This window comes from Grus americana, unplaced genomic scaffold (assembly GCF_028858705.1).
Source record: "Grus americana isolate bGruAme1 unplaced genomic scaffold, bGruAme1.mat scaffold_885, whole genome shotgun sequence".
Classification (NCBI taxonomy): Eukaryota; Metazoa; Chordata; class Aves; order Gruiformes; family Gruidae; genus Grus; species Grus americana.
In genome coordinates, this window is record NW_026562076.1 from 12,986 (window position 1) to 25,335 (window position 12,350).

Sequence of the window (12,350 nt, forward strand, 5' to 3'; positions counted from 1 at the left end):
GGAAGGTGCTGCCCCTTCAGAGCAGAACAGGGTACAGGAGCATCCCTTAAAGCCGAGTTAAACGGCTGTCAGGAGCCCCTGGCTGATTTTGCAATGCAGGGGGCACTCGCGCGTCCCCTTCCATGGGCCGAGTGGAGCCCGGACGCAGTTACCAAAGTACCAAAGAAGAGAGAGGGAAAGCATTTTCACTGTTACTTATTTAGTTATTTATTTTTTACTTGTCCAACCTTGAAAAGAACGAACGAGACAGCTAGAAGGGGCCTTAATGCTGAAGGCCAGCACTCCTTCCTGGCAGGCCTGTGGTGGTCTGCCTCTCCAGAGGAGCGGCTGTCTCTTACGTCTTTGCTTGACACACTGCTGTTCTTCGTGTGCCGCCGTGGAGCGTCTGGCTTCCTCTGCAGCCTCCCGTCGGGCAGCCTTCTCGTCTCCAGGCCGAAGAGACCCCGTCTCCAGGCCCCAGGGACCTCGGTGGCCCGCTGAGGGACTTCTCCTGGCGCAGCGGCTGAAGCTGTGACGCCATGTTGTCTTGTCCCCTTTTCTCGGGGCTCAGTGCAGAAGAGATGACACCCCTTCAGAAGGGGTGAGGGGTAGGGCAGAGGACGGGGGACGGGAAGGAAGCCTGCAGGCCGGCCAGGCGCGGAGGGTCAGCCTCCCGGCTAGCGCCGAGCGCGGAGGCAGGGCCGGCGGTAGGGCACTGGCCGGATGACCCTACGGCACCGCGTCGATGGTGGTGTGGAGGGGAGCCCTGGCACGATGTTGTGGTGCCAGGGGAGCCATCCTGGAGGTGGATCCACCTCCATCGGCTCCTCCTCGTCTTCAGGTGGATCCACCTCCATTGGCTCTGCACCATCAGCTACGTGGAAGAGGACCGCGTAGCTGATGGTGCCTCCCCTCTGACGCAGCCTCTTCCTCCGCGCCTCCTGCAGCTCCTCCTGTGGGCGCCCACACAGAGGTGAGCGCCCGCTCGCTTCGCATCGTTGAGCCTTCATTCTTCCAACCAGCGTGGAATCTGAGGACTCGAAAGCTCAGCGAATGTGGGACAAGTGCTGGGGGGCCAGTATTTATAGGGTCCGGAACAGAATGTGGTGAGGTAGCTTGTGACATCAGGAGGCCACTGTGATGGCTATGCAAATCTGCTGCCATTTTTCACTTTCCTCTAAACTGTTCATGGTTTTGGTCAATCTGCTTGCTCTGAGGAATCTATTTCATGGACAAACTCTAACCAGTTCTGCTCAGCATGAAACTCGGGAGTCAAGAGTGCAGCCTGGAAACTGGTGACAGCCCACTGACTTCAGTGCTAGAAAACTATTTTCTTGGACTTCACGCTTTTCATATGCAGCAGTAAAGGAAGAAAGTAGAAATTCCTGAGGTGGCCGTAGCATTGTTGTTGCTCAAGCATGTACTGCACATGGTAATGCACCTTTCTTGGATTTTGGTTGTTCAGATGAGGCGCCTCCAGCCTTTCTCTTTCTCCTTGGCACAGCTGAATTTCTCCTGTCAAAAGGAACAGGGCTGTATTGAGGGAGGAGGTTGAATTTCTTCTCAAATGCTTCTTCCAACTGTGCTAAGCTAAAGGGCAGGCAAAGCCAATCCAATTAAATGTAACTCCATTTCTGTAGAAAAAAAAATAATATCTTGTTTAGGAGAGTGTGTGCCTATATACATTCCTATCTCCTTAATGTAGAGAGAGAGGGAAAGAGATAAGCGCGCACACACGGTAAACGTCATACTGTGAACCCAAGTTTGGGAGGAGAATGTACACTCCAGCTTCTGCATTTGTAACTCAGTACAAATTGATTAGTTGCGTATATGAAAATTAGAAAAAATACAGGCATGGGTTTCACGCTGGGGACATTTAGCTCTGTTTGCTGCACAGATTGGTACAGGAGCTGTGTCTGCTCTGTGAGGGGAAGGAAAACAAGACCGTAAAGAAACCAACCAATAACATGGTTTGTAAAACCTCACATGAAAGTCCTAACATTGGAATGGAAACAATAACAATTCAAAGCAGAGGAATCCGAGTGTCCCAGAACAGTAGCTTGTTTCCCACTTCTCTTACCCAGCAGAGAGATGCATCAGCCCCAGTGCGTGAGGATTTACAAGCGGTGACTCAGGCTGCAGCGTGGGGCTCTGCAGGGCTACAGCCCCCTCTCCCTCCGGTGCTGCTTTGCCAGCACCCGTTTCTCCTGACTTTTGTGGTACCCACCCCACGGATAGATTTTCACTGGGCTTTTTGTCCTGCCGGCTCCATCTGTTTCTCAGCCCCAGCTCTGTCTGCTTGGGAAGGGCGACGTGAGGCTGTGCCCCCTTTCCCACTGCTGGCACTCTTCCTCCAGGTGCCACCGCTCTGCCAGGACCGGTCATCTCCGGTGACACATGCCACCCTGTTTGTGCTGTAGCCAGGACTGCCTCTGGTCTGCTCCCGTTTACAGCAGTATCGCTTCGGAGTAAGACCGTCCATGCCAGTGCTGTGCTTTGGGGGAGCTGCATTCAAGCCCTGACAAGGAAGAAGAAAAATCAGAGGTGGCATTCCAGATTTTTCAGTTTCAATGGGAAAAGACTCCCAAGGCAGGTTCCCTCCAATCCGTGGGCCAGTCTCGATGCACCAGGTGTTTTGGAGAGGATAGCACTGTTCTGGTGTCAGATTATGTTCTTCTGTCCTGACACCCACCAAGGCTTTGTTTTAAGATATTTAGGAACTGGATCACATTTCTGTGAACCCTGCAACCACCTGCAGGCTTTGAAACCTGCCAGTTGCATGGTCTTGGGGTGCAAGTCGGAGGGGTTTTTCGGTTTGCGCGCTCCCGTGCCCGCTCCAGCAGTGGCACGGCTGATGGTGTGCCCCAGCTGAGGATGCCTCTGCAGGTACGCCTCATTTTGCAGAGCCAAGAATAGGAACCCTGACAAGCATCAGCATTTCCAAACCTGAATCTAGATAAAGTTAGTGCCAGGTGAGAGGTGGGTGACAGGGTCTCAGCTTGGGCTGAGCCCATGCAGAGGAGCTGCTGCAAGGCAAGAGTCCCTTTTCCTCGATGACAAGTGGCTTGAAGGGTTTGCGTTCTCCGCTCCACAATAACTTGTAGTAAGCAGGGTGCAATCTGCTAAACCTTATTGCGATTGGTTGTTTTTCCTGGTGGAAAAAGGCTTTACAATGGGTAGAGATCATTATGAAAGGAGGACCACAGCCTTTCACACGTGCTGGTCCTCCAGGTACATGCAAAGAGAGGTCTGTGTGGATACCAGAGCTCCTGCGAAGGAGCTCAAACACCCAACCAGCATGTTTCCAGCCAGCTGAGACCTCTGGCCACCGGTGGCCTGGGGGAGCGCGGGAGGGAGGGAGGGAGGGAGGGAGAAGTGAGTTTTCTTACCAGCTGGGGAAAAAAGGCAGTGAAGCCTATGGATGGAGACGGACTGCAGGGTCAGATGCCAAAGCAGCCTTCCTAGGGCTGCTGGTCAGACCCCTGACAAGCCCCGGTACCCTGGGAGGCAGCAGCCAGCCCTGCAGCCTGCTAGCGAAACACTTCAGCTCCAACACGGCTCCTCCTTCTGTGCTTTTCAACAGCCCTGCAGCCCCCCAGCCCCAGCCCGCTGCGCTGGTGGGCCGGGGAGCTGGAGGCATTTTCCCAGCGCTCTGATCTAACAGCACCAGTGGGACTGTTTCCAGCACGCTGCCACTGGAGGGCTTATCGGCCTCCCTCCCTATCTCCCACCACCCCGGCCTGATAAAGGAGGGGCTGGTGGCAGCCGGGGGAAGCGCCCAGAGCAGGGGCTGGAGCTGGGGACTGGCCAAACACAAAGGTGGCAGGGCTGGGGTGCTTCTCCCGTGAGCCCCTCCCTGTCAATGAGGATGTTGATACCTGTGACTATGGAAATCTTAAGATCAATTCAAGCAATTAGAGCCATTGCTCAATCCATGTAACCAAACAAAAGGGAAACCATTGTCACTTAGGAAACAGTTGTAAGCTAAGGAGCTCTGGAACAATCTCATTGTAAAGAGCTGGGCCTTGGAAGAACAGATGTGCAAAAAAAGATAAGAGAGTTACAAGGTGATCCCAAAACCGGCCTTGAGGGATAAGGTATATGTGATACCCGGAGTGATTCTGAAGACCTCTGAGGACAGCCACCCCGAGGTGTCAACAAACATGGGGGAAAGACCTTAGCATATGCTAACGAGTTCCCAAGGAAGATCCCTGCCTGTGATAAGCACTACTGGGAAAGATACTGAATATGTCTATGAACATAGTAGAAATACTTGCTAGTTTTGTCTTTTGGGTGTGCACCTTAGGTGGAGTTATCCCCCGTGCACCCAGCGCTGCAATAAAGAATGCCTGCTTTCTAAAACTTCCAAATAAGCCTTAGAGAGTGAACTATTTTGCCGCTTTCAGTGTGGTGGAGGGGAAGCAGCAGAGCAGGCCCTTCCCCACAAGGTAACAGAGAGCAAAGGGTCATACTGGGGAGCAACCAGCTTCCAGGCCCGGGGCAAAGGGAATGCCCAATGGAGAGGTGATGGGAGCATTGTGGGAGCAAGGAAACACATCCCCACAAAACTCAGAGGCACACCAGAGTGGCTCTAATATTTCTTGCCAGGTGGAAAGTAACTGCTGACACCTGCCTATCTTGGGCAGGAACAGGTTTTCCCTAAATTAGCCTAATTAGCAGGGCATAAAAAGCAGCTCACCTGGGGCTGTGTCCCTCTCTGCTTTGTGTTGGAGGGGTGGCTCTGAGCTGCAATAGCCTGGGAGCATCTGGGATGTCCTGGATGCTGAAGGTGTGTCTCCCTTACCCACTGAGCAGAAAAGTTCAAAAAGACTTGGGTTTTTTTTTTTTAATCTTCAGGAAAGATGCCCTGGTGTGTCCCTATGGACACCTGAGCAGTCCCTGTGCATCCCTGGGGGTCCCTCAGCTGCTCCCTGGCTGGCCTTCAGCTGCTGTGGGTGTGGGACATAGAGCTATTGCTCTCTAGTGGCTCCTGGCCTGGGGAAGGCTGGCTCCCCCCACCCCTGGCACCGGGGATGCTCGGGTCCTGCTTCCGGTCTCCCCCACTCCGGGACACCCGGGGCCCGGCATCGTGGGTGTGATCGCACCCGGCAGCAGCTTGCCCACGCCCGGAGGTGGCTCACCCACTCGGTGGCACCTTGTCCCTTCATCTCATGGGGGCTGGACCGTACCAGGAACAGCTGGCGGTGGTGTTTTGGGGGTTTTTTTGCCCAGGGTTTGGTGTGACAGACCTGGCTTGCAGCCCCCGGGCACGGCTGATGGGCACTTACACCTCACACTGGGTTGTTTCCCAGCCTGGGAGAAGGTTTTCCCCGAGCAAGGAACCTCATGTTGGAGATTTTGGAGAATAAATGAAATAGGGAGTTTGTCTCCAAATACTCCATAGCTTTCTTGTAATGCATTTTAAACCATTCAAGCTGGGAAGCGCGAGGCTTTGGTAAAATGCACGTACAGGAAACCCAAGAGGGAGGTAGTGAGACTGTGTGGGAGCCAGGGCCCAGCTCTGCAGCATGGCTGTGAGGCAAGAAATTGAGGCAACTAAGAGGCAAGCTGAGGGAATGGAAGGACATTTGTAAGGGGAATGGACTTTGCATAACTCCTGGGATTGAGGGAGGGTCCTCCCTGTGTGCAGGGCCTTGTGAAATGCAGGGGAATCCCCATCTGTTTTGGAGGGTTGTGGTGGGTTGACCCTGGCTGGGGGCCAGGTGCCCACCAGAGCTGCTCTATCATGTCCCTTGTTCACCAGACAGGGGAGAGAGAAAAAGTCTAACAAAAAGCTTCTGGGTCGAGATAAGGACAGGGAGAGATCACTCGCTAGTTATCGTCACGAGCAAAACAGACTGAACTTAGAGAGGAAATTCACCTCATTTGTTACTAAGCGAAACAGAGTAGAGGAATGAGAAATAAAATCAAATCTGAAAACACCTGCCCCCACCCCTCCCATCTTCCCAGGCTCAACTTCACTCCTGGCTTCAACCTCTGCCCCCCCTCAGCAGCACAGGGGGACGGGGAATGGGGGTTAGGGTCAGTTCATCACACGTTGTTTCTGCCGCTTCTTCCTCCTCAGGGGGAGGACTCCTCTCGTCGTTCCCCTGCTCCAGCATGGAGGAGTCCCTCTCATGGGAGACAGTCCTTCACCAACTTCTCCAACGTGAGTCTCTCCCACGGGGTGCGGACCTTCAGGAGCAGACTGCTCCAGCGTGGGTCCCCCACGGGGTCACAAGTCCTGCCAGCAAACCTGCTCTGGCGTGGGCTCCTCTCTCCACGGGTCCACAGCTCCTGCCAGGAGCTTGCTCCAGTGTGGGCTTCCCACGGGGCCACAGCCTCCTTCAGGTGCCTCCCCCTGCTCTGGTGTGGGGTCCTCCATGGGCTGCAGGTGGAATCTCTACACCCCCTCATCCTTCTCACAGAAGCCACCCCTGTAGCCCCCCACGCCCCCCCAGGCTACCAAAACCTTGCCATGCAAACCCAACACAGGTTGCTAACCAATTTGTGGCTGCTGATTATGTCCATTGTATAGCCCCAAACTGAAGTGAACGATGGAGTAAAGCTTGTAGTTGGCAGTGGGTGCAAGTAATATTTTATTTTCTGTCAAAATCATGTCCTTTGATTGAACTTTGTTCATTATAATCTAATTCTAATAGCAAAACACACCTCCATTCTAAAAGCTACCCACCTTTGAGGTATGAGCACCCCTCACTGGGCATGCTCCTTGAATTTCTCTAAGCATATAGGTTTAAATCGAAGCGAGAAAACTTTCTACCCATCACAATAAGGTAACCATGTGATGCAAATGTAATTTTGTAATGGTTTTGTAACCTAAGTGTATAAACGTATAAGGGATTAAAGGCTAGGTGTGCATGTTAGGAGGAGAGATCCCCCATGCACCCAGCGATGAATAAACCAATGTTGGCTTTCTAAACTGCATTTCTGTTTGGAAAGTTGTTATTGCCCTTTGAGCGGTAACAAGGGGGACCGGCATGAGTGAGGTGAGAGGTTCTGGGAGTGGAGAAATAAGCAGGGCTCCTAAGCTTCCTTTCATGGTTCTTGGCAGTTTGTCTCTCTTTTTTTTTCCCTTTTTGAGGGCAAACACTGAGAAAAGCAACAGTCTGTGGAAACACAGCATTTTGAAGAAAAGTATATGGTGGGAGTTAAAACTAAATCTTAAAACTAAAACGTGCAGATACCTATTAATGGAAGAGATCCTCTTTCTGCAACTTGTGGAACTAGGTTTTCAGTTGGGAGGCGGGTGAGTCCACTTTCTGCAGGAAGGAGGGGTTTCCTCACCTGAGGGAGTGGGTGATTTTGCCTGGGTTTGGAGCAGCTTGGGCGCTCCCTCCCCCCCTTGCTCTGTGTGACTGGAAGGCTCCAGCTGGGCATAGCACTTGTAACCGGTTCCTGGTGGGACTCCCCCAGGGGTGGGGTGCTGCCAGTACAGGCCTCAGGGCATTAAAGGGCCCTCCTAGGGTGAGGGATTGTTGCCGGAGCATTCTTTCAGCCTCCTGCAAGGCTAGACTGACCACAAAGAGGCCTTTCTCCCAGACCCAGTATCGCTTTTCTGCAGCTTTGAAGCTGCCTGAGTGAAACCCTCCGTTGCACGCTGCCACACGTGTAGAGATGCCCCAGGAAGGGCAAAACCCCGTTCCACCTGGAGCGGATCTGTGGGGTGTGCTGGGCCCAAAGCTTGCTATGCCCCTGCTTCAAAACCCAGTAATTTTGGGGCTTCCTCATGAAGAGGGGTCCAATCCCAGGAAGCTCTTTTGCACGTTAGATCGTGCAGGGGACGAGCTGTGGCAGAGAAATCCGGACTGTGCTTCCTCCAGCATACCAGCAAGCCTAGGGTATGTTGCAGCTCCTTTTTGTTTTCTGGGCTTTCTCTCTGTTGTAAGGTGGCCAAGGTTTTGTTGGTATACACACGGCTCCTCCTTTCCACCAGCTGCCTAAGAACTTCACCTCAGCGGAGGGGAGTTGTACCTTTTCTGCCGGAACCTGAAGTTCTCAACTTTCCAGGTGAGTAATTCTTTTCCTTTTGGGTTTGTCCCACTGCAGTGGCATGGGACCCCCCCCCGATATATCATCAATGTCTTGGTACGTTTTAACTCCTGAATCCAAAAAATTTCACTCAATAGCCAATGTGACTATTAAGCAGGTATCCTTTATTGCAGCGCTGGGAGTCGCACGGGGATATTTCCACGAGTGTGCGTCTCGACGAGGCACAAATTGTACGTGATTTATATTACAAAGAGTTACATATTCATCAGGTTTCCGATAAATTTAGTACATATTCATTATTATTCCGGGAACTCCTGAATATATGCTAATGTCCTGATACGCCTGCGCAGTTTCTTTCTCAGGTGGTCGTCAGGGGTCGTCCTCCTCAAATCTTCCTCTTTCTCCTCTTCTTCAGCGTACACAGTTGGGTGACCTCTTCTTCATGATCTCCGTTTTGCAAGCTCAGCAACCTCGTTATCTGTCCTGCCCGGATGGTCCCAGGCTTGTTGGCATATTGGGCCCCCTTTATCAGGTTGCCTCAAACTTTGTGTCTTTTTTCTAGTTCATACCCAAGGACTGTTCCCTAATTTACGGCTTCTCTTATCCCATTTCTACATTCCAACTCTTTTACTAATTGTTTTCTTTCGTACTGGAGCATGAGAGAGGCGAAGCCTGAGTTTGTGGGGCCTGACTCAAGTGTTGCCAAGTTATATGTTGTGTTTTAAAATTGGTCTAGGCTAATTAGTTTCCCTAATTCATTCCTTTTTGAAAATCAGAGGCTGTGTTTCCATTGCCGTGGAGTAAAAAAGTCACACGAGTGCCTTGGTATCAAGACACCCACCTCAGCATAGTTGTGGGGTTCTCCTGTGCATAACTTCACCTGCTTCCTAGTAGACACGGTGCTGCCCAAGCTCGGGGGTTTCCAGTGCTCAACCCAGCTTGGCCTGAGCCACATCAGGAGTTTCTACCCTGTGCAGCAAGAATTTCAGAAACTTAGGACAAAGCGTTCTGTCCCTGCTGTTCTGCTCACACATACCTTGGTGTAAGAGAGATTGGTAATTGGCAAGGAAAGAATTCCTTGTTGATTTGAGAAATCTCCAAGTGACCCACAGAGAACCCAGTCATCTGGAGGGTACGTCCCTACTGAGCACGTGGCCCGTGGACTGAGCTGCGAGATAGGGAAGCTCCTGATGTCGGCTTCAAAGCAAGCCTCCTCCATCTGGTTTTGCTCCAGGTGGCTGCTTGGTTGCCATTTGTTTTCAAAAGACACTAGCACTGGGAATTCAGCTTGGGGGCTTGGAGAGGGAGAGAAGAAGCAAGCATGTCTTTCCCAAGGGCAACTGCTTGGTGGAAGGGGAAGGACGCCCCTCTGTAGCAGCGTCAGCGTAGCTTCCGGGTGATGCAAAGCTGAGAGGATCTCCCAAGTCAGTGCTGCAGGAACGTGGCAGTTTGAGGACCGTGTTACAGCTCTTCTTTTGCATATCACTGTTGCTCAGGCAGGGTGAGAGCTTTGGTTTCCATTCCTGTTATCTCCAGGAGGAGATGGCCATGGGAACCACCGCTGCTTATGCAGTTCTGTGCAAAACAAGTCTGTGACATGAGAAGAAAGATTTGGAAGACTTTTTTACTGCCTTCCAAATGATTTTGCACACTCAAGTAAAAGAAAATCCTCTCAGTTACTGAGATTGAATTAACTTTTTATTTTCCCTCTCCTTCAGGCCCATCCGAGGAAAATGGAGGAACAAATTGTATGGGGGACATTTGGGAGTTGAGGGGGTGTAGGTGTGAGATTTCAAGTAGTTTGTGCGTGGCAATAGTGAGAGAGCCTGTATTGTTCCATTGCATTTAGGGCTAACTGCCTGCTGCTGATCCTCCCTCAGCTCTCCCAGACGCACATCAGTCTGTACAGCCTTAGCACATATGTTGGAGAAAGAACAGAGGGTGCAGAAAATTAGCAGAATGAGCTTTTTTTAACACCTTCATTGTATCATATTACACTGCAGCCTTAAAATCAGGGTTAGCGAGAACGTTTTTCTCCAGCTGCAAGCTTTAAGCAAATACTGATAAGTGATATAAATGAGCAATATCAGGGCAGCAAATAAGGTCTTTTAAATCTTTTAAATTGTTGTGGGGTTTTTTTCTTTGAATCGCTTTAAGACTTGAGTTACAGTAAGGCAGTTTCTCATCTGCTCTGCCAGTCAGCACAGTAAGCTTATCTGAACATCCCACTATTAGCCCAACTGAGCTACATGAATGTCACATTTGCAGTCGGTGCTTCCATTTCATTGGACTGTTTTACTGTTTTACAGCATAGCTCTGCTCTGAAAATGTTAGAGACTATAGCTAAAGACTGAGAGAAGCTAATGGATGCTGTGTGCTTTTTTCCAACTTAAAGAGCATGGACAAGTTCAGAAATTTTTGATAGAGGTGATATGAAGATGAATTAAGAACATAAATGAATTCAGGTGGAATTTCTCTGTATCTGCTAAAATGCTGCCTTTCTTCTTCCCCTTGAGGTAGAGTCCATTTAGTGGAAGACTGTTCTCTAAGTACTGGAGACCTTGAGCGTGAACGGTATCTTCTGGATGGGGCTGCCCTTGCCCTTGAACGGTGATAACCATCTGACCTTGACCTGCAACGATTGTTACGACTCTTGGATACGGTGGCGATCGCGAGTGGGAACGACTAAATGAGTGAGAGCAGGAGGCAGTGTGGGAGAAGCACTGCAGGGAGACTTGGACCTTAAAGAAACCCAAACAAACCGACGAAAACAATAGAGGAAGTTAATTCAAACCAGTCACTGGGCTGGGAAAGAAGGCCTAAATCTTGGGGGACCTCAAGTCTGGTGGCCTCCTGGAGAAGAAACAATTACCGTGAGAGATTTGGTGCTTCTAGAGAGCAGTGCCTGCCTGGAGTCTGGTCGTCAAAAACCTTTGCAGAAAGGTATGTTGTGAAGGAGCACCAAAAGACCTTGCTAGTGACTCACACCAAAGGAACTCACTCGGGGGGAAGACTGCTGCCCCTGCCCGGTTTTGGTTGGGAGGTGTCTGCAGGAATGGTGGGCTGGCTGGTGTCAGGTGTTTCAAAGGTGCTATGCGGCCACAGCACCACTTTGCATGGCAGAAGGTGACGTGGTAACTTTTGGTAGGCTGATGACAGGGGTGAGACAGACCAGCTGTTGGATGCATATTTGGCCTTTCCCAGGTCTAGAGCAGCAGCAGCAGCAGCAGCAGCAAGCTGTAAGGCCTGACAGCTTGGGAACGACTGCTCTGAGTTCTGCGTCAGGTTTTGCCACCAGGAGCATCTCATGACACTTGTCTCACCCCTGCCTGAGCATCCAGGGCCACCTTGGCCCCAAGTGTCACTGAATGGACAGGCAGCCTTGTGCCGGGTACCGCTGCAAGGCTGGGAAGTGGCAGTAACTCCTGCCCCTAGTCCTGCCCCAAATTCAGCCTCATGGCTATTCCCTGTCTCTCGCAGGTCCTTTGCAATCTACAGCACATGGGCAAGCAGCCTGAAGCACAACGCCCGACGCACAAAGCCTGGCTGTCTTCCTGCCGCCACTGGAGTCCCTTCCTGTGAGTGAGCTGCTCGCCCTCTTCTTTCTCTGCTCTGGATCTGCCACCACGAACTGAAGGGCCACTGGAGCTGGGGGGTCTACAGCCCTGATTTACCATTCCAGAGGTAAGGAGAGAAAGTGACCGTCCGAGGGTTTCATGGGGATGGGAGAGCAGAGCTAAAGGTAAAAACAGATTTCCTCTGATTTCCAATATAACCTACAAGTAATCCACAGAACAGAAGATCATCCTTTCACCTCTGGCTAATAAGAAAGCCTTGTCACCTTCTGATCATCTGCTGCCATTTTTTCCCCCTTTTCTCCTGGCAAAACTTGTCAAATTCACTTTCCTCTAACCTGTTCATGGTTTTGGTCAATCTGCTTGCTCTGAGGAATCTATTTCATGGACAAACTCTAACCAGTTCTGCTCAGCATGTAACTCAGGAGTCAAGAGTGCAGCCTGGAAACTGGTGACAACCCACTGACTTCAGTGCTAGAAAACTATTTTCTTGGACTTCATGCTTTTCATATGCAGCAGTAAAGGAAGAAAGTAGAAATTCCTGAGGTGGCCGTAGCATTGTTGTTGCTCAAGCATGTACTGCACATGGTAATGCACCTTTCTTGGATTTTGGTTGTTCAGATGAGGCGCCTCCAGCCTTTCTCTTTCTCCTTGGCACAGCTGAATTTCTCCTGTCAAAAGGAACAGGGCTGTATTGAGGGAGGAGGTTGAATTTCTTCTCAAATGCTTCTTCCAACTGTGCTAAGCTAAAGGGCAGGCAAAACCAATCCAATTAAATGTAACTCC

The 12,350-nt window shown here is 51.1% G+C and overlaps 1 long non-coding RNA gene across 1 annotated transcript; it reads left to right on the plus strand.

Moving 5' to 3' along the window:
* The first annotated feature begins 7,922 nt into the window (after positions 1–7,922).
* Positions 7,923–10,636, plus strand: LOC129201239 (uncharacterized). The gene is made up of 3 exons (XR_008575316.1): positions 7,923–8,007; positions 8,405–8,521; positions 10,510–10,636. It is a non-coding gene; the product is annotated as an uncharacterized LOC129201239 (long non-coding RNA).
* The last annotated feature ends 1,714 nt before the right edge of the window (positions 10,637–12,350 follow it).